This window comes from Thalassophryne amazonica, chromosome 1, assembly GCF_902500255.1.
Source record: "Thalassophryne amazonica chromosome 1, fThaAma1.1, whole genome shotgun sequence".
Lineage (NCBI taxonomy): Eukaryota > Metazoa > Chordata > Actinopteri > Batrachoidiformes > Batrachoididae > Thalassophryne > Thalassophryne amazonica.
In genome coordinates, this window is record NC_047103.1 from 88,649,718 (window position 1) to 88,657,953 (window position 8,236).

Consider the following 8,236-nt stretch of genomic DNA (forward strand, 5'->3'; position numbering starts at 1 on the left):
GGCGCCACAGCAAAACACCTCCGTTGGAAGCCTTCCAGGACAAGTTTGAACATGCCCAGCTGTTAAACAATTTCTCGGATACTCACTCGACTGAAAGCCATCGAAAGCCGCCTAAATCTTATGAATGGTTATCAACACGGAGGTGTTTTCACTCTGTACTTTATATATATATATATATATATATATATATATATATATTTCACGTCATGTGCGCCTGTAATCAACTTTTCTGCAGCACGGCTTTGCTTTGAACCGTGAACCAATCGAAGCAGTGGTTCGCAGATTGAATGCTTCGACCTATTGCTTCGTTTATTCTTTCTTTCTTTCTCTTAATTTTCCCCCACTAAAATCCTAAAGAGCATACTTCTGTGAGTATTATTTACCTTTTCTACATTAAACCGACCTGTTATGGTCTTCTGAAACAGCTGATAGATGTATTTTATAACTTAAAAACGGGAGCGACGCTAACGCGTTAGCATGTCTATGGCGTTTTCAATGTTAAAAGTTAGCATTAAGCTGTTGCAGCTCTCATCACGTTCGGGTGCATTTGTTTTCAAATTGTAATATTTCTTAAATTTATTTTTGTTTATATATCAATAATCTAATGATTATTATATATAATTTTAGAGAAAGAGGGAAAAAGAACCTGAATAGAAACACAACAGAAAATATAAAAGCAACTAACAATGAACATACATAAATAAATACATAAATAAGTGTTTCCTGTGAACACCTAGTGACTCTTACACCTCCACTTCATCCCTGTCTTATTTAATGATGGTCAAACCATATTTTCAATGTGTTAATTTCTTCAGTGATTTCCTCCAGAACTATCTGCCAAACTAGAAAACTGCTGCATCCTAGTAAGAGCAGAATACTACTGGAATGAATTTGAATAAGGAAAAGTTGTGTTGTTTTTTTTTTGTTGTTTTTTTTTTTTCTTCACTAAATGGATGCTGCACTCACTGCAGTTTATTGTCTGGAATATTCCCAGATTGCATTTCAGAGCTTCTAGAATTGAAACATTTTCGTGCAGGTGGTGTTGGGGGGTAATTTGGGTTTTGGGTCTTGGGCCACATGTAGAACGAATCAGATTTTAAATTAAGCTTTCAATTAATATAGTGGCATCTACCTTTTTTTTTTTTTTTTTTTTTTTTTTTTTTTTTAAAGGTTACTTTATACTTTTATACTTTAAGTAGGTTTTGGAGCACATACTTTTTCACTTTTACTTGAGTAAAGAGGTCAAGTTGATACTTCAACTTTTACCAGAGTGTTTTTAAACTGCAGTATCTATACTTCTACTTAAGTAACAAATGTGTGTACTTTTGACACCACTGAGAACCAGGCATCTGTAGAAAGAGGATCCACCACGCAGAGCAATCCACCGACTCTGGGAAGGGGCGAGGCGAAGCCCGAGAGCGGCTAGGGCAACCAAAGAACCCGTGGGAGAGAGATGGGCCCCACAGACTCAGAGGGAGAGCCGGGTCACCCCCTAGCAGATCATACAACAGTAGGGGTTGCAGGTACAACATTTACTACTTACAAAGTCTGCAGAGGCCAAACCCACTGAACATGTAGCAGGGTGATCGTTCATTTTTATGACACCCACTGAACAGTGCACACATGCTTTGAGGCGCTCATGGTGACTGATGTTTAGAGAGTTAGTCTTGTTGCACTCAGTGCTGCAGTGGTCATGCTGAAGATGAATGTTTCTTGTCACTTTTCCAGGTTTCACAAAGCCGTCTGTTCAGGCCTGGGAGCACCGAGGCAAATGACAACTGAGTTAGAGACCAGCAACTTCAAAGAGGTGCTTCCTCTGCCCTCAGAAAGCGTTACCGAGCAACCAGAAGTCCACTTGCCAAAATTTGATCTTGTACTTTGGTTTGGTTTTTACACTCGCAGTACGGCAGAACTCACTTTTCTGTGTTTTATAAGAACACGTTTTCATGTTCACATTGAGCTCCAAAATGTGATGTTACACATAATAACATTCAAGCGAGTTCTGTGCCGTCTTATCAAAATGGCCATTTTTGTCATCCTCATGTATACACTGGTAATGAATTAAATAAGGTAAATTATTTATACATATTTAAGGCGTCAATCATAAGTTTGGCGATAGAATAGCGCTCACAGAGCTTGCAAACGCCATTACTATTCACAAAGCTTCCTACACTGGGGTTACAGAGGTACACACTGGAAGAACTCTGTTTTATTGCTGCTTTTACCACCTGATCAGTCTAATTGCTCATTACAGATTATAAGTATACATATAGAAATATTTCAGTCAATAACATAGTGACAAATTGGACAACTTGTTTTTTTTTTAACTTTAACTTTTGATCATTTGTATGCTTCTTACCCCGTGTGCTGCGATACAACCCCTGGCAAAAATTATGGAATCACTGAATCACAATTCTGAGGAATAAATTATGGAATCACCCTGTAAATTTTCATCCCCAAAACTAACACCTGCATCAAATCAGATCTGCTCGTTAGTCTGCATCTAAAAAGGAGTGATCACACCTTGGAGAGCTGTTGCACCAAGTGGATTGACATGAATCATGGCTCCAACACGAGAGATGTCAATTGAAACAGAGGATTATCAAACTCTTAAAAGAGGGTAAATCATCACGCAGTGTTGCAAAAGATGTTGGTTGTTCACAGTCAGCTGTGTCTAAACTCTGGACCAAATACAAACAACATGGGAAGGTTGTTAAAGGCAAACATACTGGTAGACCAAGGAAGACATCAAAGCGTCAAGACAGAAAACTTAAAGCAATATGTCTCAAAAATCAAAAATGCACAACAAAACAAATGAGGAACGAATGGGAGGAAACTGGAGTCAACGTCTGTGACCGAACTGTAAGAAACCGCCTAAAGGAAATGGGATTTAAATACAGAAAAGCTAAACAACAGCCATCATTAACACCTAAACAGAAAAAAACAAGGTTACAATGGGCTAAGGAAAAGCAATCGTGGACTGTGGATGACTGGATGAAAGTCATATTCAGTGATGAATCTCGAATCTGCATTGGGCAAGGTGATGATGCTGGAACTTTTGTTTGGTGCCGTTCCAATGAGATTTATAAAGATGACTGCCTGAAGAGAACATGTAAATTTCCACAGTCATTGATGATATGGGGCTGCATGTCAGGTAAAGGCACTGGGGAGATGGCTGTCATTACATCATCAATAAATGCAACAAGTTTACGTTGATATTTTGGACACTTTTCTTATCCCATCAATTGAAAGGATGTTTGGGGATGATGAAATCATTTTTCAAGATGATAATGCATCTTGCCATAGAGCAAAAACTGTGAAAACATTCCCTGCAAAAAGACACATAGGGTCAATGTCATGGCCTGCAAATAGTCCGGATCTTAATCCAATTGAAAATCTTTGGTTGAAGTTGAAGAAAATGGTCCATGACAAGGCTTCAACCTGCAAAGCTGATCTGGCAACAGCAATCAGAGAAAGTTGGAGCCAGGTTGATGAAGAGTACTGTTTGTCACTCATTAAGTCCACGCCTCAGAGACTGCAAGCTGTTATAAAAGCCAGAGGTGGTTCAACAAAATACTAGTGAGCGTTCTTTTGTTTTTCATGATTCCATAATTTTTTCCTCAGAATTGAGTGATTCCATAGTTTTTCCCTCTGCTTGGTCTAAAAAAGTAACCGTTACTGACTGCCACAATTTTTTTTCCTGATTTCTTATAGTGTTTCTTAAAGCCAGAAAGTTGCCATTTGAAATGACTTTAGTTTTGTATCATGTCTCTGATCTGCTTTTTTTCTACAAAATTAAACAACTGAATGAACATCCTCCGAGGCCAGTGATTCCATAATTTTTGCCAGGGGTTGTACAATGCTGCTGGAACCTCAGTTTCTCTGAGGGTCTTCCCAATAAAGTTCTATCTAATCTAATCTAACATACTGCAGCCAGAAGCAGACCAGTGACATTCATGCAGTTCCAGTGTGTAATGTAACGAAGTACAAATACTTCATTACTGTACTTAAGTAGAATTTTGACGTATCTGTACTTTACTTCGTTATTTATATTTCTGGCAACGTTCACTTTTACTCCACTACATTTCCTCAATAAAATAGATACTTTTACTCCAATACATTTCTCTTAAACATCTTCATTACTCGTTACTACAATATAAAAGTAGAAGAAATTTGATTGGGCAATGCCTGTTTGCAGAGGTGAAAGTACGAGGGCTGTCCATAAAGTATAGGTCCTTTTTATTTTTTTCAAAAACTATATGGATTTCATTCATATGTTTTTATGTCAGACATGCATGAACCCTCGTGCGCATGCGTGAGTTTTTCCAAGCCTGTCGGTGACGTCATTCGCCTGTGAGCACTCCTTGTGGGAGGAGTCGTCCAGCCCCTCATCAGAATTCCTTTGTCTGAGAAGTTGCTGAGAGACTGGCGCTTTGTTTGATCAAATTTTTTTCTAAACCTGTGAGACACATCGAAGTGGACATGGTTCGAAAAATTAAGCTGGTTTTCAGTGAAAATTTTAACGGCTGATGAGAGATTTTGAGGTGATACTGTCGCTTTAAGAACTTCCCACAGTGTGAGACGTCGCGCAGCGCTCTCAGGCGGCGTCATCAGCCTGTTTCAAGCTGAAAACCTCCACATTTCAGGCTCTATTGATCCAGGATGCCGTGAAAGAACAGAGAAGTTTCAGAAGAAGTCGGTTTCAGCATTTTATCCGGATATTCCACTGTGGACGGGTCCGCGCGTCAGGACGCAGCCGGCGCGGTGCGGCGGCACAGGAAAAACACCTCCGTGTTGATAACCATTTGTAAAATCCAGGCGGCTTTTGATGGCTTTCAGTGGAGTGAGTATATGAGAAATTGTTTAACAGCTGGACATGTTCTAACTTGTCCTTAAGGCTTCAAACAGAGGTGTTTTTCCTGTGGCGGAGCGTCACGGCGGCTGCGAGCCGACGCGCGGACCCGTCCGCACGTCTTTCATTAAAAAAATCTCCTTTAACAGTGGAATATCCGGATAAAATGCTGAAACTTCTTCTGAAACTTCTCTGTTCTTTCACGACGTCCTGGATCAATAGAGCCTGAAATGTGGAGGTTTTCAGCTTGAAACAGGCTGATGACGCCGCCTGAGAGCGCTGCGCGACATCTCGCACTGTGGGAAGTCCTTAAAGCGACAGTATCACCTCAAAATCTCTCATCAGCCGTTAAAATTTTCACTGAAAACCAGCTTAATTTTTCGAACCGTGTCCACTTCGATGTGTCTCACAGGTTTAGAAAAAATTTTGATCAAACAAAGCGCCAGTCTCTCAGCAACTTCTCAGACAAAGGAATTCCGACGAGGGGCTGGACGACTCCTCCCACAAGGAGTGCTCACAGGCGAATGACGTCACCCACAGGTGTGGAAAAACTCACGCATGCGCACGAGGGTTCAAGCATGTCTGACGTAAAAACATATGAATGAAATCCATATAGTTTTTGAAAAAAATAAAAAGGACCTATACTTTATGGACAGACCTCGTATATCCGGATACAGTCCTCTGCAGCCGGAGCGCAGCGCCTTCCACCTCTGCAGCATCAAGTGCCGTGTTTGACATAAAACGTTTAAAAGACAAAAATAAAAGAGGACAAGTTGAATCTGTGCCCTCGCTGAGGAAGAGGAAGACTGTGGAGGGTGAAAACCATCTGCTCTTTGCACTCCAAATGCACACGCTCACAAACACACGGATCAGCTCCCACTGGACTCCAGTGCACGATTGGAGTTAAAATGAAAATGTCAGTACTGACAAAACTGGCCGGTGTGCCTCTTTTATTTCATTTATGTTATTTGAAATGTTCACGTAAAAACAGTGCCACATTTTGGATTCGAGAGCACAAAGAGTGCTGCATTTGGTTGCTTTCCAGTGGTTGGTGGTGGTGATGCTTGCATTGTTTTTGTTTGTTTTTTTACTTTTCCTTAAATTTGGCACAACTGTGTAGCTATAAATGACTGTTCTGTTTCACAAGAGCCTGGCTGTTGTGTTTAACAGAAAAGTGTGGGTAGGTGTTCCAGGAAAAAGAACGTCAACTTTATTTACAGCTATATACAGCCACCTGTTGCTCACTCATCCCGTCACCAACACCAACTGCTCTGCCAGAGGCGGATCCAGCCTTTATAGAGGCTGAGGCCTCCTCCTGGTTTCTCCAGACACCACATTAACTTTCTTTTTGTGTTACCATTTCACTCTCCACTTGTTTTGGATTTTACTTTTACTCAATACTTTTACTTAAAGTACATTTTATAGGAGAAATTTACTTTTGATACTTAAGTACAGTAAATGTCAGATACTTTAAGACTTTTACTCAAGTAATATTTTTAAAAGGAGACTTTAATTTTTACCAAAGTAATTTTATGGTAAGATACTTGTACTTTCAAGTATCATTTTGAGGTACTTTATACAAGACTGTTGCAGTTCTATGTAGCTGTGCTGTCTCAGTATTACACTTTTAGCATTTAGCATGAAACTGAGAGCAGCACAGACGTGAGCAAAGAGAACTTCAGTGACCACAACGGCATAACAGAATTTAGAACCGCAAAATTTACCGCAACACTGCAACTTCATTCTTTCATACAGGCTTGCACAGTTCATCCCAGTCACCTGGGAAAGAGTTACAATTTTACACAATTTCAGATTTGTAGTGTTTTCCCTCTTGCTGTGGCAATTTTAGCTCATCACAAAATTAGGACGCTAACAAGGCTATTGTGAAAACATTCATGTTTTTTTTCCTCCGCTCATAGCAGCTGTTTATTGTTCAGACTGAACATCATCCAGTTTCAACCAAAGATCAAAGTTGAAATTATAGTGTTCGTGGGTTTATGGCAGTAGTGGGCACAGATAACCAAAAAATTAACTTTGATAACAGATAATCAGATAACTGAAAAGTTATCTTTGATAAAGATAAAACAAACCACCCAAAAATGTATCGGAAGTTACAGATAACCGATAACAGATAAATTTCAGTATTATCTCTGGCACATTTACGACTACTAGTAAAACAAATTTAATAGCTTCTAGTAATAGTAAAAGCAACAACAGGCCCAAACAATGAGACCACACTTTTTTCTTTCAACATTCTGCCCCTGCTGGAAGCTCTTGCTTACTACAGCGCTCCCAGCACAGAGGCACCCTGAGAGCAACCATAAGACCAGCTCTCTATCAATTACAATGCTCCGGTCAGGCGGAGGTCTTGAAAAATAAAGTCATGCTGAGTTATGGTTTTGATTTATAAATAACATTAATACCGATATACCGATAGAATAACTCCATTAATGTCAATTCTGTCATTTGTACAAAGTTAAAATATAACATATATCTTTTAATGTTGAATAATGCACTAATTCTGAGGTTTTGTAACAAACAGACAGATCGCAAAGGATTCTGGGTAAAAGTGCCTCTGCTAAACACTGATTGGTTCAGTCATTCATTATGTAAACCAACACGTTAATGTGACGTCTGTCGTGTGTTGGTGTTTAAAGATAAATGTGCTTTTGTAAAATATTCCATTTTTTATTTGTAAAACAGGCATTTTTACGGAGCCCTGCAAGTGTCATCGCAAAATGTTTTGCATGTGGAGAGTGTGTGCACGTTTTATGATGTAAAACGTGCTTTACACTGTTCGAGATGATTTTTCATGCAGGAATTTTTGGACCCAGTTTCAGGTTAATCATGCGTCCTGCATCGTGTAGTGTACATGGAGTATCAAGCTGCGGTCAACATCTGACGACCACCTCCTGATCGCTGATCGTATGGTCGAATGAGAATCAAACCTGTTTGATATATTATTGTGGTTGGCCGTCGTGAGGGTTTCCTGCTGCTGAAAGCTGCAAGCATCCAAACACTTGCACTGTGCCTGTGCAAACACTGCAGAGCTGGCTTGTAATGTTATTATTATTATTTTGCTGTTGTTTTGTTTTTAAACTTCATTTGTAAAAAAAAAAAAAAAAAAAAAAAAAAAAAAAAGCCATTTGCAAAGCCAAAAAGTTGATTTGACAATCATCTGATATAACCGGGATCAAAATAAATAGAACACTGCAATTTAATGGTTCCCAGACGCTTAGTACTTAGGGCGAATACTGCCATGAACACTACTGGCCAGTAGATGGCAGTAGAGGCCTTGAAAACAAGATTCCAGATTTTTTTTTTTAATGTGTACCAGTGTCTCGTGGTGACTGTGTTCCCAAGACAAAATATCACCAAAAGAGC